Here is a 23,893-nt window from a genome sequence, read left to right as displayed (position 1 = left end):
TCTGGGTTCACACCAAGTGGGTTCTACTACTTTGTCGTTATACTCTATGTTGTCCCCCTCCTCCTCTTCCTGAGCTGATATCACAGCAGAGTACGCGTGTGTGACACCCTGGCCGAGACAGGTAGTCACAAATAGGGCCCCGCATTACACCTGTCCCTCATAGGTAACATTCAGCCAAACATTAAAACCCTGGTCACCCCCCTCAGGGCTTGATAGACAAACCAGGGGGCGGCACCAGGTGGTTGGAAGACGCCCACTGAGGGGTCCTAGACAGCCCAGGGCGGGAAAAGGAAGTTCTGTTTTAGAGTTCAAGTTGGAGAGGTGTGTGGGCTGGAGCTGTGTGCAGCTCGAGCAGAGGCGATAAACCAATCTGAGCAGGTGCCGGGGTAGGAGCCCTGGTACCTTTGGCTAGGAGGCAGACGGCGGTCTTCATCTGCAGGAGCCGGGAAGACGGCTCGGTGGAACTGAGATGGACTGAGACAGGGTTGTAGCCCACCGGTACTGACTCAGGGAACCGACTCGAAAACCGGAGCACAAAGAGGGGGAGTACTCAGACCCTGAAACTAGGTCCAGAAGCTACTGGGGGCTAGCTAATTAACTGATTGCGGCCAGGACTAGAGGTCCTGTCCCACCCAAAGTCCCGACTGAAGGCAACGGGCCAACGAGGGGGATAAACAGCCACCGCCACGGCTCAGAGATCCCACGGGTCAGTGTCTGCGGGCAAAGAGCTCCTTAGGCAACAACAAGCCGGGAGTGGACTCCTGAAGTTGCAAGCACAGGCAGTCCACCATCCAACACAGGTGCGGGAGAAAGACAGAGACCACCAGCCGGGTGGGGGACCAGACCGCAGCCGGCTGCGGGAACCGACCACCATCACCTTGGTTTACCAGAGACTCGTGTATTTACTAATAGTGAGTACATCAGCACCTTCCGGTCGCCCATCTCCCTGCACCGCCAAAACCCAACGGGTCCTGGGGCCACCATACCTGCCCACGAAGGGGTTAACAACTTGCTGCACAACATCTCCCCCGGGTGCCCCCGTAACTGCAGCGGTGGTGTCCAACCTCACCACACACTGTGGGTAGCGTCACGAACTTAATACGGCTCAGCCCTTACATATACGTCCTACATCCACCACCATAACCCCCTTTTTGATTGAAGTGACCGCGAGACCCTCGAGCCACCCTCAGAAGGTCCGGATCCAAGCAGCTCGGCTGCTGAGAGCAGCGTGGTACACATGCGCTTCAGATATCTGAATCTCATCATCATCACCTCCACCCTTGGGGGTAACGCCAGTTTACGAGGGTCTATATCAGTGATGGAAAACGTATGGCACACATTCCAGACTGGGCATGCAAAGCGCTGGCATAATGATGTCTGGTGGCCACGCGGAAACTGAGGACTCAGTGGCGCACAGTGGTGGTGCGGGTGCTGGAAGGTGAGGTATTTTTTTGGGGGGGTTTTTAAACTGTGTTCGGCTGTGTCAAGGTGGTGGGGGGGCATGGCAGCATGGGGGTAACATGCAGGGATGGGGTAAACATGGCAGCATGGGGAAACATGGGGGAAACATGCAAGGTTGGTGGAAACATGGCAGCATGGGGGAAACATGGCGAAAACATGGCAGCATGGTGGAAACATGGCAGCATGGGAGAAATATGGCAGCATAGGGGAAATATGGCATCATGGGGAAATATGGCAGCATGGGGGACACATACCAGCATGGGGGAAACATGGGGAAAACATGGCAGCATAGCGAAAACATGGCAGCATGTGAGAAACATGCAGGGATGGGGGAAACATGCAAGGGTGGGGGAAACATGCAAGGATGATGGAAACATGGCAAAGATGGTGGAAACATGGCAAGGATGGGGGAAAGATGGCAAGGATGGGGGAAACATGCAAGGGTGGGGGAAACATGCAAGGATGGGGGAACATGCCAGCATGGGGGAAACATTCAAGGATGGGGGAAACATGGCAGCATGGGGGAAAAATGTCAGCATGGGGAAAAATGCAAGGATGGGGGAAAAATGCAATTATGGGGGAAACATGCAATTATGGGGGAAGCATGCAAGGATAGGGGACACATGGCAGCAGGGGGAAACATGGCAGCATGGTGAAACATGACAGCATGTGGAAACATGGCAAGGATGGGGGAAACATGGCAGCATGGGGAAACATGGCAACATGGGGGAAACATGGCAGCATGGGGTGACATGTAAGGATGGGGGAAACATGGAGGAAACATGCATAGAAACATGCAAGGATGGGGGAAACATGCAAGGATGGGGGAAACATGGCCAGGATGTGGGAAAACATGCCAGGATGTGGGAAAACATGGCAGCATGGGGGAAACATGGCAACATAGGGGAAACATGCAAAGATGGGGTACATTTAGCAGGAAGGGGGATAGTTACCAGGATGGGATAAACATGCCAGGATGGGGGTACATATACCAGGATGAGGAACATTTACAAGGATGGTGAATATGCCAGGATGGGGTACATTTACCGGGGTGGGGCCATGATGGGGACAAATATACCAGAATGTAGGAAATATATATATCAGGATGGGGGATATGTTTACCACGATGTGGCCCAGGAAGGGGGACATAACTATACAATGAAAGGGGAGGGGAGCAATTCATATGACTTTATGGGATTTCAAGATGTTCAGACTTTCAAATGTAGATGTGGATTTCAGTGTGAAATCTGATTGCACTCCATGCTAAAATCTCTGTCTGTCTGATATGCTGCAATTTTTTCCAGAAAGATCAATCCAACTACAGTGTCTGGAAAGGGTAATGGGAGCGGCGGAGCTTCAATGTGTGGTAAGCATGCATGAGTGTGATGCCCCCTGCTAAGAAGAAGAGAAGACTGCAAGGGAAGGTTAAAATCAATTATTTACATCATAGGATTGGTTGTCACTTTGGAAAAAAAATTGGGTTTAGGGCTACAGCTTGAGCACTCGGCCTGTTAAAGGTTTGCTATGACTGGTCTAGATCCAGCTGCGACCCTTCTTCGTCCGAGGCAGGATCCAACTCACAAAGATTTTGGGCATTGGTGTAGATGTACTGCCCTGAGAGGGGCCCGGCCGCTTCTCCGCTTGCTCGGGCCGAGCCACTCGAAGTCCAGGCTTGGGTTGTCGGTGGCACGAGCGCCTCCGGACCAGGGGCCACGTCACTCTGTTGAAAGGGGGAGGCAGTAGGGTGGTGGTGGTGCGGGACGAGGCGCGCAGCTGGGCGGGCCGCGCTGTCGTCCTATGGGTCGTGACGCCACCCACGGGTCGTGGGGACGGGATGCACCACCGCTGCGGCTGGAGTGAAGGCGGGCTCATCCAGGATCAGTGTTGCAGCCGCAGCTCAGATGTTAGCCCCTCCGTGGGTAGGGGCGGTGTGTCCTGGGGCCCGGTGGGGAGTACTGATGGCGACGGTGTTGTTGTCGGGGTGCAGGGTGCCGTGCTGCGGTGCAATATCGTGCCCGGATGGCACTGGTGTACTCACGATTAATTCACACTCAGAGTCACTGGTAAACCAAAGTTCGGGTATGGTCGGGTCCCACAGCCGGCTGCTAGTGTCCCCTGTGAGGTTGATGGTGGCCCCTTTCCCTTGCACCTCTTGTGTGGTTTTTCGGCTCCCCTGCCTGGGCAGTGGTAGCCCGATCCCCGGCGTTGAGCTGCTGGAGGAGCCCTCGGTTGCCCGCAGGCGCTGACCCGTCGGGTGTTTGGCCCTTGGCGGTGGCACTCACCCGGAATCACTGGGCTTTTGCCTTCCTTCGAGACTTTGGGTGTGGATGAACTCGTGAGGTCCAGCCAGCAATCAGTCAATTTGCCTAAACTCGGTGTCTTCTAAGCTAGGACGGGGTCTGAGTACCTGTTTTCTGGTGCTCCGGTACACGGTTGACTCCCCGGTTCAGGGCCGGTGGGCTCCAACCCTGGCTCGGTCCCTACGGTTCCGCCGGTTGCTGTACCGGTACTCCTGCAAACGGACACCACCGTCTGCCTGCCTGACAGTTCAAGGGTCCCAGGCTCCTACCCGGGTCCCTGACAGCTCTACAACTCCGCTCCTCTCACTATCCCACTCTAAACTTCACTGTTTTGTGGTTCCTGCCTCAGGCCAGTAGTGTCCTCGGTGGGCGTGCCTTTCTGCCTTACTCCGCCCACCTGGTGTGCCCTACTGGCCCTGAGGGAGGCATCAGGTCTCCATTTCGGGTGACGGGTGTGTCCTCACAGGGGATGGGGTGTGTGTGTGTAATGTGGTAGGTGTTATTACCTGTGACCCCTGGGGTCCAGGGCGTCACATACCCCCATTGGTTTAATGCAGACCATCCGCGGGCTGCCCGACCAACTCCGGTTTATTTTTATTTTTCTTTGAACTGTAAAAACGGGAAAACGGGAAACATTTACAATTATAATAACATTTGTACAAACTATGGTTACTGAAGGTCTTCCCATAATGGGAGGCATTTTGCTTTAACGTTTCATAACTTTATTAAACGGAACGGGTTCATGTCTTTCCGCCTTTCCCACCCAAACAACCTAGCCTTGATGCTGCCCCTAAGAAATGGGCAGCACCCCTTTTCCCCAGTCCGGAAACAGGAACATGGCCAGATCACCCAGGCAGGAACGGGTACGGTGCGGCGCACCCGGCAGTTGTCAAAGGGCTCCCCGGAGGATTGTCACCGGTCCCGGTGGTGACCAGACCCCAGCCTGCTCTGCTGCGGGTCCTACCTATAATCTGCCTCTCCGGAGGCTAACAGAACGGGAAGGCATGTAAAAGGGGCAGGTAGGGCAATATTTACAAGCCCAAAAGTTTTTGGGTGGCCGGCAAGTCCACGGTCTTGTCCATGAGCAGTCACTCACGCAACAGGGTTATCAACGGGGTTTCAAACACAAGTCCCAACGGGGACGGGTCCTTTTTAGTAGCCAACGGGCTACCGGCTTACTCCAACTCTTCCTCCGACGCGGACTCAACCTCCGCCTCAAACATTTCCAGCATGCAACAGGCATGGTGGGAAAGGGCCATCCGGTATCCATTTCCGCCGCTGCGTAGGATATAGGTGGCCGCCAGGGCACTGGCGTCAAGGAGACTCTCATCAGCCTCCTCCAACCCTGAGACCGTCTCTGTATAGGGACCGGAGTCATTGCTATCGGCCCCCGCTCGACTGTGCCTCACTTCCCTCTGGGCCGGGCGGGCTGCTGGGGCCATCTCTTTCTCTGCGTCCAACGGGTTGTCATCCGCTGCCGTAACCTCCAGGCCGGCTGCTCCTTCAGCCACCCCGACCTTCGGGCCTTCTGGGATTGGTGCTTTGGGCCCCGCCACCATGGCAGGGAGCAGCGGGCCGGGCAGATCAGCAGCGGCGGTTCCCTCCCACGGGCGACGGCGGAGGCCGTATAAGGGTCAGGGGTAGACCGGGTCTCTCAGCCGCAGCGGCCGGTCCCTGCGGGACATAGAGGCGTGGGTCACTCACCAGCTCCTCCAACTCGGCCTCCATCTCGTGCACCCAGGCGATCGCAGCCAGCGCTTCCACCTCTGCGGTCCACCGCTCCATCAAGAGGCATATCTGACTCCGGTGGCGCTGAGAAATCTCCGCCGTCCTGGCTCTCATCCACGCCGCGGTTCCGGGCGCAGGCTCTGGATTCTCGGGCTGCTCGGATGGGGCGGACATGCTGCTTCTGCACCGACGGGGTCCAGGAATGGAACGGATGCAGGGTCCTGGAGTCCCTGCCTTTTTATCTTCTCGGTTACATCAGGCAGCCTTCTCGCCCGCCTCCCCCTCGGTTTTCTCTTAGCACTCCTCCTTCAGGGGAGGGGCTTCACTTTCGCGCCTTCACTGCTCGGGGAAGACGACTCGAGCGGGAAACTTTTGCGCCAAGATGGCAGGTCTTCAACTATTTTGGCAGGGTGCCGCTGATGGATACTTCTAAGGCGCACTTCCACAGGTAAGTGGACTGTCCGAATCCTGTTCGTGACATCAGAAGAGTCGATGTGTACCGCCCTGAGAAGGGCCCGACCGCTTCTCTGCTTGCTCGGGCCGAGACGCTCGAGGTCCGGGCTCGGGTTGTCGGTGGCACGAGCGCCTCCGGACCGGGGGCCACGTCGCTCTGTTGAAAGGGGGAGGCAGTAGGGTGGTGGTGGTGCGGAACAAGGCGCACAGCCGGGCGGGCCGCGTTGTCGTCCTACGGGTTGTGACGCCACCCACGGGTCGTGGTGACAGAATGCACCACCGCTGCAGCTGGAGTGAAGTCGGGCTTGTCCGGGATCGGTGTTGCAGCCGCAGCTCAGATATTAGCCCCTCCGTGGGTAGGGGCGGTGTGTCCCGGGGCCCGGTGGGGAGTACTGATGGCGACGGTGTTGTTGTCGGGGTGCAGGGTGCCGTGCTGCGGTGCAGTGTCGTGCCCGGATGGCAGTGGTGTACTCACGATTAATTCACACTCAGAGTCACTGGTAAACCAAAGTTCAAGTATGGTCGGGTCCCGCAGCCGGCTGCTGGTGTCCCCTGTGAGGTTGATGGTGGCCCCTTTTCCTTGCACCTCTTGTGTGGTTTTTCGGCTCCCCTGCCTGGGCAGTGGTAGCCCGCTCCCCGGCGTTGAGCTGCTGGAGGAGTCCTCGGTTGCCCGCAGGCGCTGGCCCGTTGGGTGTTTGACCCTTGGCGGTGGCACTCACCCGGAATCGGTGGGCTTTTGCCTTCTTTCGGGACTTTAGGTGTGGATGAACCCGTGAGGTCTAGCCAGCAATCAGTCAATTTGCCTAAACTCAGTGTCTTCTAAGCTAGGACGGGGTTTGAGTACCCAGTTTCTGGTGCCCCGGTACACGGTTGACTCCCCGATTCAGGGCCGGCAGGCTCCAACCCTGGCCCGGTCCCTACGGTTCTGCCGGTTGCTGTACCGGTACTCCTGCAGACGGACACCACCGTCTGCCTGCCTGACGGTTCAAGGGTCCCAGGCTCCTACCCGGGTCCCTTACAGCTCTACAACTCCGCTCCTCTCACTGTCCCACTCTAAACTTCACTGTTTTGTGTTTCCTGCCTCAGGCCAGTAGTCTCCTTGGTGGCGTGCCTTTCGCCTGACTCCTCCCACCTGGTGTGCCCTACTGACCCTGAGGGAGTCATCAGGTCTCCCTTTCGGGTGACGGGTGTGTCCTCACAGGGGATAGGGGGTGTTTGTGTAATGTGGTAGGTGTTATTACCTGTGATCCCTGGGGTTCAGGGCATCACATAGATGCTTAGCTCTTCAAGAGTCTTGGAATCTTTTTAGCAGACCTCTGATGCCCATAGGATAGAATGTGAGAACAGCGCTAAAGATTTGACCATGTGGGGCTCCCCACAGTCAGATTGCCGGTTGGAGATTTGTGATGTGGGCGCAAACAAGTGTAATTGGGGTAGCACCTCTGGGGAATGAATTGTGTGTGATGTTGAAAGAAGGAGAAAATCCAGCGCTGTGGAGTGTATCAGTCATCACCACTCAGGATAAATTTCCAGTTCATTTATTTGTAAGCACAGTAAAAAGTGAAGCATATAAACATAGTCTTATGCAAAGCTTCCATAGCATAGAAAAATATTGACAGTGCACTGTCAATATTTTTCTATGCTATGGAAACTTTGCATAAGATTTTCTCCTTCTTTCATGATTGCCACAGGTGACGGTACCTGCATATCCGAGCAGCAGGAGGTCGGAGGAACATGCCTGAAGGGGTGAGCTGAACTTTGTCTATTCATTTGTGTGTGATGTTGAGGTGCAGGAAGAGGAGGAGAGGCTACTTGATGCAGCACTTGCCTTCTACTCTAGCACCTTCTTTTTATCAGCCTCATTTAATTTCAAGCGTTTTGCGGCTGTCAAAGAATTCTAATCGAGTAGGTTGTCCAATAACAGAAGTTGTTCTCATTTCTATGGGGATAAGATGAGCTAGCATTTGCTCACTAGACCTAACAGAACTTCCCACATGTAAACGTTCAACATCCCGCCTATTCCCCCTTTCACGACAACCTTTGTGATTTACCACTCATGGTTAATGTATCCTAACCCTTTGAAACACGTTTTGTAACCCCATGCCCACATCTGTCAGACACCTGACACAAAAGATAATTATTTATTTACTGTCTGAGTCAACAATATTGTGAAAGCAATAAAAAGTACCACTACCTACAAAGGCGTTTTATGGCATCATTTGGAGCAAACACAGTTAAGTGCCAAGAAGACCACTTTAGCTTGTTCAATAGTAAATTTTCAGCAGACACCACTAACAATACGTGTAAATGTATTTCACTGCATAATTTTGAGCTGGAAATTTAAGTTGCAAATTTTTAGATACTTCCTTACCCCATATTTTAGGCCATGCACTAACCAGCAACAATGCCTATAACTGTGTTAGCAGAATTTTGAACAGGCAATTAAAATTGCCCAGAACCACTTTTTAGATACTTCCTAAGGGATTTTTTTGGCCAGGCACTAACAAGTAACAATACCTATAACTGTGTTTGCAAATGTTTGACCAGGTAATTAAAATTGGCAAGAATCACTTTTTAGATACTTCCCTAGCAACTTTTTCGGCCACACATGGCTAACTGCCAACCCCTATAAATGTGTTTGTGTAATTTTCAGCAGGAAACTAAAATTGCCAAGAACCACATTTTAGATACTTCCCTAGGAAATTTATTTGGCCAAGCAATAACAAGTAACAATATCTATAACTGTGTTTGCAGATTTTTTACCAGGCAGTTAAAATTGCCAAGAACCACTTTTTAGATACTTCACTTGCTATTTTTTTTAGGACAGGCACAAACAAGTAACAAGACCTATGACTGTGTTTCCAGAATTTTCAGCAGCCAGTAATATGTAGCAATATGTATTTGCATGCCTCCCTAGCAACTCTTTAGCGGGCACTACAAGTACCAATCCCTATTTCGATCATGAAATGTGCCGATTTGTGGCACACACCTTTCCCTACACTGCAAGTCCCTATTGTAAACTATTTCTCTCCTATCTAGCTCAACTAGCTAGCATTAAACCCCTAGCTAAGCTCACTATTTGGCAGCACCGTTGGGAGCAGCTTCAACAGCGTTTCACATTCATAAAATGGTGCCGAGCAACATGTCCGAGATTTATATGCACTCGGACATGTAACTTAGGCAGCCAATCACAGAAGCCCTTCTGTCTGAATCTTGTGGATGTTTGTACAACTGTGACTGGCTGCAGCAAAATCTACAGATCAAGTTAAGAAAAAAAATGGCCCACGCGTGTCTGGCTTCTCCTGGGCAAGAGTCAAATCCCAACATCAAACAGCACTACAATCCTATCCAAAAGTAGAAAATGCTGTTAAAAAGGCATTTTTGAAAATGTGGGCAGCATTCAGGGGTAGAAAATGAACAAAAATGAACATTAACAATTTTTGGGGGAGGGGCTTGGGTTTGCTGAGCCCAAAGTAACATGCTAAGGCTCGTACCAAATTTGAAATTGGTGAACCTTTATTGAACAGGTTTGCTCATCTCTAGATATGGATGCACTAGTAGGAAATATGGACTACAAAACGTATGGATATTTAAATTTTTGTACCTTTCTCTAACTAATGTTTTCTATATAATTTTCATCACTAGGTTCCTCTCCACCGGCCTATGATATGCTAGGTTGCATCTGGAATTCCTGCTTGGTAAAGCCACAATTTCAGCTATATTTTGGACAACCTGTACAGAAATTTGTAACAGACTCCATCGTTGCGTGATACCAGAGCCAAACAAGCAGGACTGGGAACAGATAGCTAGCAGTTTTATGATAAACTGTCAGTTTCCTAACTGTATAGGTGCCATTGAAAGGAAACATATCTGTATCAAGATGCCGCCAAACTGAGGGACCCAATACTTCAATTATAAAGAATATTTTTCTTTTATGCTTTTGGGCTTGGTGGACAGTATATACAAATTTATAATTGTGGATACTGGGGCCTATGCAAGAACGGGAGATTACCAGATGTTTAATTTTTCCTTAGTGGGTAGGCAGCTTAAAAGCAACGATTTGGATGCCCGACCAGCAAAAATTGCGCTGATGTAAAGTAGACATGTGGGAAATGTTATTTATTAACTTTCTTGTGTGACATAACTCTCTGGTTTAGGGGCATAAAAATTAACAGTTTGAAAATTGCGAAATTTTCAAAATTTTCTTCAAATTTCCGATTTTTTCACAAAAAAAAATGATTGTCCTAAATTTACCACTGTCATGAAGTAAAATACGCCACAAAGAACAATCTCAGAATCACCGAGGTTCTCTGAAGCATTTCAGAGTTATAACCTCACAATGTCAATTGTTTTTGCCATTTGGGTTTTGCACTGCAAAGCAGAGTTTTTGCCCAAATTTCTGCCACAAAAAGGCTGCAGTTTGAACTGCGTAGTGCGGACAAGAAACCCAAGTTACAATAGACTAAGCTTGAAAAGCAGAACACATCCATTTTGGCATTAAATGCTGCAGTTGAAAAAGCAGGTGAAAAGCAGGTAAAAAGCAGGTAAAAAGCAAAGTTGGGTCTTAGCCTTAGAAGCAAAGACAAGAACGGTTTTCATTAAAGTCCAGCAAGTTTAGTTTATCTTCATAAACCTCTCCAGGGAAAAATAAAATAAAACAGGCTTTTCTGTTTTCTGGCACAAAATAATAAACAGCAAAAATGACAAGTCCTAACATATATATCTGCGAGGTTTGCCTGCACAGGAACTCACAATATCAAGGCAAACCTCCCAACCGTCCCGGATACAGCGGGACTCTCACGCTTTTGAGCCTTTGATCCCGAGTCCCGCCCGTGGGCCAGAGTATCCCGTGGCTCCACCCACCCACTGTAACCCCGCCTCGCTGTTTCTCCCTTCTATTCATTACAGAGTCGAGCGCACACCTTGAAACTCCTGTGACTGCTGCTGAGGTATGAATCACCCCCTGCAGCAGAGCCGACATCCCCAGCCCTGGAGCGGATCCCCTGCACCAGAGCCGACCCCCCCCCTCCCCCAGAGCGGACATCACCAGCCCCAGAGCGGATCCCCTGCACCAGAGCCGACCCCCCCTCTCCCAGAGCGGACATCCCCAGCCCCAGAGCGGATCCCCTGCACCAGAGCCGACCCCCCCCTCTCCCAGAGCGGACATCCCCAGCCCCGGAGCCTGCGCTTCTCTGCAGCTGTTCTCTCTGATTCCCCCGTGTGTGGCTTCTCACTGCTGCAGACACACAGGGAATCAGGAAGCTGAGGAGAAAGTGCAATCAGCACTTCTCTCTCCTGCAGATAGCACTGACAATAGCAATAACCTATGCAGAGTTACATCTGCAGACTTCTATTAGCTTACCGATCAGTGGTCTCCTGCCTGTGGAGCTGCTGGGTCCTAGCTGTCCAACAGGTTCAGCTCTGCTTTATCCTGGCTCCCCTACCAGTTAAAGGGAACCTGTCAGCAGAAATTTCGCAAAAAAACTAAAAGATTCCCCCTCTGCAGCTCCTGGGCTGCATTCTAGAAAAGAACCTGTTGTTATTGTGCCCCCTTTGAAACCTAAAAAAGTACTTTATAAAGCCTTACCTTTTTGTATGCAAATGTTTTTTTATGGTCACGGGGGCGGGCTGTCTGGCATCCGTTATTCCCCCTCCTGCCGCTTTACGCAGTCCCCCATTGCTCATTTCCATACATGAGGACGCCTTCCTCATGTAACTGTCCTCCCGAAGTTTTGCGCATACCCAGTGGCACTCTCGCGGGACTGAGCACTGTGCAAAGTGTGAACGCATTTGAGGTGATTGCGCAGGCGCGAGATTATGGGCGGCGCTGTGATTGTCATCAGGAGCGTTATCCAAGTACCCGCCCATAATCTCGTGCCCGCACTTTTCCCTCTTACTCCACTGTTATGCGCAAGCGCTGGCCATATGAACCATGTTACCTATTACCGCTTGCATGAGATTATGGGCGGGTACTTGGATGACTTTGCTGATGACAATCACAGCGTCGCCCATAATCTCGCGCCTGCGCAATCACCTCAAAAGTGTTCACACTTTGAACAGTGCTCAGTCCCGCGGGAGTGGCACTGGGCATGCACAAAACTTCGGGAGGACAGTTACATGAGGAAGACGTCCTCATGTATGGAAATGAGCAATGGGGGATGGCATACAGCGGCAGGAGGGGGAATAACGGACGCCAGGCAGCCCGCCCCTGTGACCATAAAAACAGATTTGCATACAAAAAGGTAAGACTTCATAAAGTATTTTTTTAAGGTCTCAAAGGGGGCACAATAGCAACAGGAACCTTTCCAGAATTCAGCCCAGGAGCTGCAGAGGGGGAATCTTTTATTTTTTTTGCTAAATTTCTGCTGACAGGTTCCCTTTAAAGGGAACCTGTCAGGTGCAATATGCACTCAGAGCCAGGAGCAGTTCTGGGTGTATATTGCTATTCCCTGCCTAACTGTCCCTGTATACACTAGCATAGATAAAGGCATCTATAGATAAAGTATTTTTAAAGAGCTTATATCTTATGCTAATTAGCGCAGGGACTGGTCCCAAGGGCGTTACTTCACTTGGCTAGTCGGCTCACATAGTGTGTTAGTACTCACACAGGGGCGTAAAAACATGCTAACATGCTATGCGAGCCGACTAGCCAAGTGAAGTAACACCCTTGTGACTAGTCCCCCGCTCATTAGCATAAGATATAAGATCTTTAAAAATATTTGTTCTAATGATCTCTTTATCTATGCTAGTGTATACAATAACAGTTAGGCAGGGATTAGCAATATGTACCCAGAACTGCTCCTGGCTCTGAGTGCATATTGCACCTGACAGGTTCACTTTAAAGGGAACCTGTCACCAGATTTGGGGCCTATAAGCTGCGGCCACCACCAGTGGACTCTTATATACACATTCTATCATGCTGTATACATACCTCCCAACCGTCCCGGATACAACGGGACTGTACCGGATTTCAGCGGGTGTCCCGGTGTCACGATCATGAGGCTTTTGTCCCGTGGCTCCGCCCACCCGCTCTCTCCCCATCTGACTTTCTCCCCCTCCTAATGCACATGAGCAGAGCTGAGCGCTGCTTCACTGCTCTGTCTCTGTGGTGCCGCTATTATGGGTGGGCGGCAGCAGCATTTCCCTGGCTGCCAGCGCTTTAAATCGGCACCTGCAGCTCAGCGTGCACTCACTGCTCTCAGTTGAGCCGCTTGTCTACGGACATTCATCTGTGGGCGGAGCTACCGAGCAACATGCTGAGCTCTGTCCATAGATGAAGAGACTGGAGGAAGAGGAGCTGCAATACCAAGAAACGCTGTATGTGACCCCCCCCCACCTACCCAGAGCTGTATGCCCCAGCCCCCCCTCACCAGATCTGTATGCCCCTTAGCCCCCACACCAGATTTGTATGCCCCCCAGCCCCCCCACCAGATCTATATGCCCCCCAGCTCTGTATGCCTCTGGGCCCCTCCCACCAGATATGTATCCTAGCCCCCCCTCACCAGATCTGTATGCCCCAGCAGCCCCCTCCTCACCAGAGCTATATGCCTCCAGCCACCCCCCCACACCAGATCTGTGTGCCCCCCAGCCCCCACACCAAATTTGTATGCCCCCATCGGAGCTGTATGTGCCCTCAGAGCTGTATAAGCCCCAACACCAGAGCTATATGCCCCTTAGTAATATCTATGCTACCAGTAATTTGTATGCCCCACAGTAAAGTTTATTTCCCCCAGTAATGTGTATACCCCTTAGTAACATGTATGCCCCTCAGTGAAAAACACAGACGCTCTTCACTGACGTGTTAAACACGCATATAGTCCTTCATACTCCGTGATTCACGGTACACAGTGGTTGTCCATGTGCAATTCATGATAAGTGATCCGTACGCCGTGATTGCACATGGACATATACTCACCTGCCCCCGTTCTCTCACCTCTGCAGCTACTTCCGAGCCAGCTCTGGCTGTATAAATGAATATGCATGCCATAATGAACCGGCCAGGAAGAAGCAGAGAGCAGCTGCCGAACTCAGCATCGCTGGAGAAGGTGAGTTGAAAAAGATTTTTATTTTAAATGTCCGTGTTTTTCTGTTTTTTCTGGTACGTGTTTCACGGACATGTTTCTGTGCGGTATTCACGGATATGCATGTACGCTGCACGGAGACACGGTCAGTGAAAAATCACTGATGTGTGTGCAGACCCATTGATTATGATGGGTCTGCATAGGTCAGTGATTCTCGTACGTATAAAAACTAGCACATACATACCAGAATCACTGACATCTGAAACAGGCCTAATATGGATGCCCCTCAAGTACTGTCTATGCCCCCAGCCCCTCCTGTGCTGAATATACTGTAGCCCCAGCCCCTCCTGTGCTGTATATACTGTAGCCCCCAGCCCCTCCTGTGCTGTATATACTGTATAGATATACAGTGTATATATATATATATATATATATATATATATATGCTATGTATGTATCACAAGAGAGGATGGGGGTTTTATATATTAGTATATAAACCCCCATCCTCCCTTGTGATACATACACTGTGCGTGGCTAGGTCTGTTAAAGTGATGCCAAGTGATCACATGCCGAGGAGGAGCTGGATAGAGACAAGCGGGGTAGGTGAGTGCGGCTGCTGACGGCTTCCCCATATTATTACCTCCAATGTGTGTATATGTATGATGTATATATCTATGTATGTCAGTGTAGATGACTGTGTATAGATTTGTCTGTTTATATGTATTTTATGGAATTTGTCTTCAAATATGTACTGTATATGTGCCTATGCCTGTGCCCACAATCAGGACTCACTGTGTCCTGGAGGCAGCGGGTCCTGACCTGCGGGGCTGCTCGTCTCCTCCGCAGGAGACCACAGCTGCTTGTGCCCACGATCAAGACTCGCTGTATCCTGGAGGCAGCGCGTCCTGATCTGCGGGGCTGCACGTCTCCTCCGCAGGAGGCCACAGCTGCCTGTGCCCACGATCAAGACTCGCTGTATCCTGGAGGCAGCGCGTCCTGACCTGCGGGGCTGCTTGTCTCCTCCGCAGGAGGCCACAGCTGCCTGTGCCCATGATCAGGACTCGCTGTATCCTGGAGGCAGCGCGTCCTGATCTGCGGGGCTGCACGTCTCCTCCGCAGGAGAACACAGCTGCCTGTGCCCACGATCAGGGTTCAGTGCGCTGTGGTCTCCTGCTGTGTTCTCCCTACGGAGGACGCATGCAACTGCAGCAAACACTTGATATGCTACAGTCTGGAAAGACGCTCTGCAGGTCAGTGTTTGCTGCAGAAAAAACAAGCACAGTTGGCACGAGATTTCTAGAAACCCTCCACTGTGCTTGTACTTTCCAATGCAGCGTTTTAGACACAGCAAAAACACGCTACATCCAAAATGCTGCAAACACTGATCATGGGCACGCAGCCTTAAACAATGTGATCAGCAGTGCTGAAAAGAATTGGATGTAGGCGTGACAGATTGCAAAATGGGTGTGGTTAGGGGGCGTGGCTTACAATTGCCTACTATTGCATACTTTGTCCCTCTTTCTCATCTTTAAATGTTGGGAGGTATGCCAAGGTCACACAGGAGGTTCCAACCTCCTCACACACAGACAGAATGTGAGAGAGTCTCCATTTTTATCTGTATGCCACTCCCATGGGTGGGGTACGTGAGTGTGGCGCCCTGGACAAGCCAGGACGTCACATGTACTGCAACAACACACCCTACACCCCGGTTAGGCACATCAGTCACACACAAATCCTTGTTGCCTCCCTCAGGGGCTGATGTCCACACCAGGTGGGGTGGGGCAAGGTGGTTGGCCCCACCCACTGAGGAGTTCGCAGTCCTGGAGGCGGGAAAGGAAGTGAGTTGGAGAACAGCTAGGGAGAGTGAAGTGGAAGGAGTAAGTGACAAGAGAGGAGCAGTCTGACCGTGTCCGGGTACGTGGCCCGGGCACCTAACAGCAAGGTTGGCAGACGGTGGTGACCGTCTGCAGGAGGGGCTGATCGACGCGGAACCGTAGGACCGGGGTCGGGTGGTGGCCTCACTCACGGGCGAGGAGTGTCGCTCAAGTCCCCGGATCCGGCCCACCGCTCGAGCCACCGAGAAGCAGCAGCAGCAGCACCGGACCCGAGCGTTAGCAAGAGCGCAGCGGCGGCGGCCTCCTCCCCGTCCGCGACAACTTGTGGACACCATTAATGATGCGGACAGCAACAAAATGTTAGTTGAGCAGTTCGTGCAGGGGATGGGATCCCCGGAGGACCGCAAGCAACTCCGGCTGTGGGCCCTAGAACACCCTAATGTGGACTTTGGCGTGTTAAAAGAACGGGCCATTAAAGCTCTGCAGCCCCCAGCATCCGAAGTCCCTGGGGCAGCCCCATGGCCAGCTGAGACGGCTCCCATCGTGGTGGCCCCTGCTCTCCCAACTCCTTCGGTGCCTGCAGCCCCAGGCAGAATGATAGAGGAACTGGCTGCCCAGGTCCGCCGCATGGATGGAGACCTCGCCAAGATCCTCACCGCACTCCAGCCTGCGACCAGATCCCAACCCCCGGGTAGGATGCAGCTCGCCGACGGCCCCGAGGACGTCCCCTGGATGCAGCGGAGAAGGGCCAATGACTCACGGTAGGGACCTCCGATTTGTTACAGGTGCAGCAAGCCCGGCCACTACTCCCGACGGTGTCCATTAAACGAGCAACCCCTGGGGCCACGGGCCAATCCTCAGGAGTAGAACCCAGTGGCCCCCCAGACTGGCGGGATCGGTACATTGGAGCCCGGCCCATCATCCCCCTGGCAGTAGACAGCGTCCCGCTGATGGCCCTCCTGGACACTGGATCCCAGGTAACCACAATGCCATACACACTGTATCAGCGATATTGGGCGAAGGACGAACTTGCCCCCCCAGACAGTAGCATGACACTAATCACAGCTGATGGACTCCCATTGACCCAAGTGGGGTACAGGCAAGTGGCCATGACTGTGGGACGAGCTGAACTGCAACACCAGGGGATGATTGTGATAATGAATGAACCCAGTGATCATAACCCGAAGGTAGTGCTAGGGACTAATGTGATGGAGCACTGTATGAGTGATGTGCTGACCCTCCTGCGACAGCTGGCCACCACAGCGGCAGGGAGCCGACAGAGAGCTGTGCAGAGGGAGATCCGGGCCTTGATGTATTGACAGCAAGTGAACGCGACAGGAGGAGAGATTGGAGGAGTGAGAGTGATGGATGCGGCCCCTTTGATTGTGCCTCCCAGGAGCGAGATGATGATTTGGTGTAGGGCAGCGGTAGGTCCCCAAGGGCGAGACTACCCCGCCATGGTAGAGCCCATGCCCTCTGAACACTGGCCCACAGTAATGGCCGCCCGAGGGGTGGTAGACATCAAGAAAGGGAGAGGGTGTTGAACTGTGGGGAAGAGGAGGTTAGGCTTCCCCGGTACGCTACCCTCGCCAAGTTGCTCACTTTAGATCCCTACACCATCCATGAGGCCGTTCCTCCGATCTCACCGCCTCCTGCCAGTCCTTACCCATCCCTGGGGGAGTTAGATGAGTGGTGTCAAGAGTTACATGTAGGCACTGATGATACCCCCACACATCACAAAGAAGGGGTATACCGGGTGGTACAGGAGTATGCGCGAGTTTTCAGCAAACATTCTTTAGATTTTGGGTGGATTAAAGGGGTCCAACACCACATCCCCACCGGTGAACATCCCCCTATTAAAGAGAGATACAGACCTATTCCCCCTGCACACTACCAATGCGCCAAAGACATGTTGAGGAACATGAAGGAGGCAGGGGTTATTAGGGACAGCTGTAGTCCCTGGGCCGCCCCGTTGGTGCTGGTCAAAAAGAAGGATTGCACCATGAGGATGTGTGTGGATTACCGGAAGATTAACCAGATAACGCATAAGGATGCCTACCCTCTGCCCCGCATTGAAGAGTCCCTGGCCACGCTGAGAACCGCTAACTACTTCTCTACCCTTGACCTCACCAGTGGGTACTGGCAGGTGGCCGTGGCGCCTGAAGACCGGGAGAAGACCGCCTTCGCCACTCCCATGGGACTCTGTGAGTTCAACAGCATGCCGTTCGGGCTATGCAATGCCCCCGGAACCTTCCAACGGCTGATGGAATGCTGTCTGGGACACCTAAATTTCGAGACCGTCTTGTTGTACCTGGACGATGTAATTGTGTACTCACAGACGTATGAAGCCAAGTATGGGATGAAATTAAAACCCTCAAAGTCTCATCTGTTGAAGCCCAGAGTGCAGTACCTCGGACATGTGGTGGGCGCGGAAGGTGTCGCCCCCGACCCCGAAAAGGTCATTGCCATCCTAGACTGGCCGAGACCGACCACGGTGAGGGAGGTGAGACAGTTCCTGGGTCTGGTGGGATACTACCACCGCTTCATTAAGGGGTACACGAAAATAGCTGCCACCATACAAGACCTCCTCGTGGGACAGACCAAGGGTGGTAGACCTCTTGGAGCACCGTTGGCGTGGGAGGAAAAGCATGAAGAATCCTTCCGCCAGCTGAAGGCGGCTCTGACCGAAGAAATCCTAGCGTATCCCGACTACAGCCGCCCATTCATCCTCTACACCGATGCCAGCAATGTGGGCTTGGGGGCTGTCCTATCCCAGGTCCAAGACGGAAGGGAAAAGGTGATCGCTTATGCTAGCCGAAAACTTCGACCTACTGAAAGGAACCCTGAGAACTATAGCTCTTTTAAGCTCGAGCTCTTAGCGCTTGTGTGGGCTATCACCGAGCGGTTCCGCCATTACCTGGCAGCAGCCAAGTTCACCGCTTACACGGACAATAACCCGCTAACCCATCTGGATACAGCTAAGATGGGTGCACTGGAGCAGCGATGGGTGGCCAGGTTAGCCAATTACGATTTCACCATCAAATACCGGGCCGGCCGTACAAATGTTAATGCCGATGCACTCTCCCGGAAGCCCCACCTGTCGGAAGAGGGGTCGGATGATGATGACCTCGAAGAGATCGAGTTGCCTGCATTTCACCGGCCGCTATCTGAGAAGTTGCATGTCCATCAACAACAGGTGAACCTAGACCCGCAGCCCAGTCATGGGTGGCAAGAAGCTCAGGACCAGGCACCTGCTGTCCGCTTGGTCAAGACCCTGGTGAAACAGGGCTCTGCTGGGATAGACCCTGCCGCCCTTGCCGAGGCCCAACGCCTGTGGCGAGAACGAACCCGGCTGTACCTGCACCAAGGGAAGCTGTATCGGGAGCTGATCAACCCAAAGACCCACGAGAAGGTTCGACAGCTGGTAATTCCCCAGGCTAGCGTGCCCACTGTCCTACAGGCATACCATGACGGTGCTGGGCATTTCGGGTGGAAAAAGCTGGAGATGCTGTTGAGGGAGCGGTTCTATTGGAGTGGAATGCGGGAATCTGTGGAGGCCTGGTGCCGAGAATGCGGTCCTTGCGCATTGAGAAGAAAGGAAGAGGCCAGCCAGAAGGCACCTCTACGCCCAATCGTTACGCATCAACCGCTGGAGATGGTTGCCGTCGACCACGTGAAGCTCACCCCCAGCCGAAGTGGGTATACCTACGCTCTGACCATTGTAGACCACTATTCAAGATTTATGGTGGTTGTCCCAGTTAAGGACCTGACCGGCCGTACCGTCGCTAGAGCATTCCAGGCTTACTTCTGTCGACCACATGGGTACCGACCGGGGCCCGGCCTTTGAAGCAAAGGTATTCCAAGAATTCTGCCAGTTGTACGGCTGCAAGAAAATTCGGACCACGCCTTACCATGCCCAAACCAATGGCATGTGTGAAAAGATTAACCACTTGGTCCTGGGCCTCCTCAAGACGTTACCGCTGGAAGAGCGGAATCTGTGGCCGGAGAAGCTACCTGACCTGGTCGATATGTACAACAACATCCCTTCCAGCTCCACAAAATGCACACTGGCGTACCTGATGAGAGCTCGGCCCGGCCGGCTGCCAGTGGACCTAGAAATGGGTTTGGAAGCACCAGAAGCATTCCCTTCGACTGCTGGATGGGACACTCGGCGGAGGGCGCAGCCAAGAATATGTGGAAAAGAACTTGTGCCGGAGTCGGGGACAGCAGGAGCAGTGCTTCAACAAGAAGGCGCCTGCAGGTCCCTTCCAGCCTGGGGATGTAGTGCTGAAGCGAAAAAGAAGAACCCACAAGCTGGACGATCAATGGGAAAAGACCCGGTATGTAGTACAACCCACCGGATGGGAGAATGGGAAGGCCTACCAGATCAGCCGTGACCAGGGGAAGACTTTGGCCACGGTTTCCCGAGACCATCTGAAAAGGTGCCCACCACCATTGAGGGTGGCAACTGAAGCTCCGATTCCCAGACCGGCTGAGGAAAAGGAAAAAGGGGTAATACATACCATGATGGGCGACTTCCCGGCAGATTGGCCTACGCAGAACGGCGCAGTGATTCTTCCAGTGATACTGTTCCCACAACCCGTGGATGAGAAAGTGATGGAAGTGGTCGACAATGAGCCAGTGCCCAGGGATGCACCTGTACCCAGCTCCCCTATGCCTCCGCCTGCCCCACATGATAGACGGGAAGAAGAACCAGTTGTTCCCTCTGTCCCACTGCCTACCACTACTGACATTGGGCCCCGAAGGTCCACACGTCCCAACCTAGGTCGACCCCCGCTTAGGTACCGGGAAACTACTATTTAGGGGTGTGAAATGTTGAGAGTGCGAGTGAGTAAATGAAAAGTAATCAACCGAACTGTTACCAGATTTGAAACCGTGATTGAACCGGCCGTTGCCGGCAAGTTGTCCCTGAAGGGACCCTTTGCACCGTTGGCGTAAGGAACTACTTACGGACACGCCCGAGAACTTGCAGGGCAACCACAAACTTGTGGCATGTAAATAATTTTTGGCCTTATTCCGTGGCCGCCTCCGGAGAGGCTGATTTGGGAGGATGGGCCTGGAGGAAAGGGATGGCCCAGGCCCGCCACTACCGTAACCGGTGGCGATCCTCCGGGGGTCAGGGGTCCCCCATGGACGTGGGTCCCCTGAAAGAGACCGTACCCGCTCGGGCAGCTTGGTGATGGACTGGGGCAAGGGGTGCTGCCCACTTCTTAGAGGCAGCATCAGGGCCAGGTTGTTTGGGCGGGAGAGAGCGGAAGCCGTTACTGTTAATAAAAATATACCGTTAGTAACGTTAAAAATACCGTGCCTCCCATTAAGGGAAGTTTCATAAAAATATGCTTAAGTTTAATGTTTTACTTGTTTTCTACCTTTTTACAGTTTTACAAAATAAAACCGGTGATGGACGGGCAGCCCGCGGACGGTCTGCAGTTAACCACGGGGGAATGCGGCACCCTAGACAAGCCAGGACGTCACAGGTACTGCAGCAACACACCCTACACCCCGGTTAGGCACATCAGTCACACACAAATCCTTGTTGCCTCCCTCAGGGGCTGATGTCCACACCAGGTGGGGTGGGGCCAGGTGGTTGGCCCCACCCACTGAGGAGTTCGCAGTCCTGGAGGCGGGAATAGAAGTGAGTTGGAGAACAGCTAGGGAGAGTGAAGTGGAAGGAGTAAGTGTCAAGAGAGGAGCAGTCTGACCGTGTCCGGGTATGTGGCCCGGGCACCTAACAGCAAGGTTGGCAGACGGTGGTGACCGTCTGCAGGAGGGGCCGATCAACGTGGAACCGTAGGACTGGGGTCGGGCGGTGGCCCGCCGGTACCGAACCGGGGAGCGAAGAGAAGCCAGCACCATCCGGCAGGGCCTACGGACCCCGACCAGGCTTGGAGTCGCCGTAAAACCGGTCAAACCGTTAGCGACGGGAACCTCCGGGGTTTCCCAGCAGCAAAGACCCGATTGAAGGCAACCGCTCAACCTTGAAGGGAAATACAGTCACCGCCAAGGCTACAATTCCCAGGGCCAGAGAATGCGGGCAAAAGGGGCTCCCTCGGTATCTATCCACGCTGGGGAGCGGGTTACCGGTGGGAAGCCATCGGGGCCGAAAACACACTACAGGTGCAGGAAAAGGCAGTCACCGCCAACCTACCGGGAGTGACCACTGCAGCCGGCTGTGGGACCCGTCCATCCAGCCATTTGTTTTACCAGAGACTCCGTATACGTTACTGGCTGAGTGAGTACCACCGTGCCGTCTGGCACCGCGCTGTCCCCGCGACCCTGCACCTCACCAAACCCTGCCATCCACTCTCCAGTTACCCTCACCGGGCCCCGGGACCACCAAAACCCCCCCTACCCACGGAGGGGAGAGAAACATCTCGGCTGCTCCCTGTCATCGCTCCCGGGATCCCCGTCCAGAGCAGCAGTGGTGTCCTAACCTCACCACAAACCGTGGGTGGCGTCACGGACCGACTTCCCAAACCCCAAAAACTATCCCCTTTTCACTCACGGGCAAGGAGCGCCGCTCGAGTCCCCGGATCCGGCCCACCACTCGAGCCACCGAGCAGCAGCAGCAGCGCCGGACCCGAGCGTTAGCGAGAGCGCAGCGGCGGCGACCTCCTCCCCGCCCGCGACATGAGCAGCCCAACCCACCCATCTCTTCAGCTGCTCGTAAACCCGGCCTAGATATGCACTAATAACTTTCTTAGTACAACGTTTACTAGCACTTGCATCCCAGGCTTGCATTACACTTCTGCGACACATACCTGCCATTGTCCGGCAGTCCTATTACTCACCAAAGTTTGTTAATAAGGTGTAGATCAAAGTATGGAGAGGCCCTTTATCAAACATATGTGTGCCCATTTCTTTTTTTTCTATGGATAAATATCTAGAGTAATATTGCCCCAATACACAGTGTCATGAACTTCTAAAATATCTCCATAAAAATTAGTGTTGAGTAGTGCTCAGAGTATTACTCTATGCTGCAGGCACTATGATTTAATGGAGGTTTACTTAGCGATATGTATCCTGTGACATTAAAATTACATTGTCGGATTGTGACATCCCAACTAATAATTTCCTGTGGTGCAGCTTCTTGCTACTAACACACAAAGCAGCAAATGTTTCCGAATGTGTTGGATTTTCTGTCACAAGTTGCAAGTCAAAAGCAACTCAATTGCCAAAAACCTCAATGTAACTCAAAAGTGGCAGTGACTTATCTGCAATTTGACCATATTTGTTACAGCAAAATCTATATAAGACGAGCATGATGAAGGTACGTTGCACAGATTTATTTGGTTGCACAACTTTTCTGCTGTTGTGTAAAGCCCCCGTCACATTTAGCGACTTACCAGCGATCTCGAAAACGATGCTACCTGATAAAGATCGCTGGGAAGTCGCTGGGAGGTCGCTCGTGAGATGTCACACAGTCAGACCTTACCAACGACTCAGTAACGATACAGGTCACAGTAGCGACCTGTATAACGATCTCTGCTGTCATTGGGACCCTGTCACACAGTGTCAAACATAGCGATGCATGCTGCCCAGCAGGACATTGCCTTTGAAGAAAATATTCCCAACCATTCAGCAACGACTGGCGACCTCACAGCAGGGGCCAGGTCGTTGCTGGATGTCACACATAATGAGATCGCTAGCGAGATCGCTGTTGCGTCACAAAAACTGTGACTCAGCAGCGATGTTGCTAGCGATGTCGCTTAGTGAGATGTGGCCTTAACATATGTTGCTATGTAGCCCTGGCCTTGAAGTTTTACAACATGATAAAACATATTGGTGGAGATCCAATGTTCAATAAATATAATCAACATAAAAATCATGGTTAAATGGCATCTGTCAGCAGATTTTTAACATCTAATCTGAGAACAGCATTACGTAGGGGTGTGGCGCCCCTGACCTGGTCAGGCACCACTGAGTACTGCACCCATGCTGGGGCAGTACTTCCAGGTAATCCTAAAGGATGGAATAGGGTGTGTACGCACAGACACATAGCAACCAGGTCTCCCACACCTTGAGAGGGGACCCTTGGGTAGACTCAAGAGGGGGCTTGCCTCCACATCTCATC

This window comes from Anomaloglossus baeobatrachus, chromosome 7, assembly GCF_048569485.1.
Source record: "Anomaloglossus baeobatrachus isolate aAnoBae1 chromosome 7, aAnoBae1.hap1, whole genome shotgun sequence".
Taxonomy (NCBI): domain Eukaryota; kingdom Metazoa; phylum Chordata; class Amphibia; order Anura; family Aromobatidae; genus Anomaloglossus; species Anomaloglossus baeobatrachus.
This window is presented reverse-complemented; position numbering follows the sequence as displayed.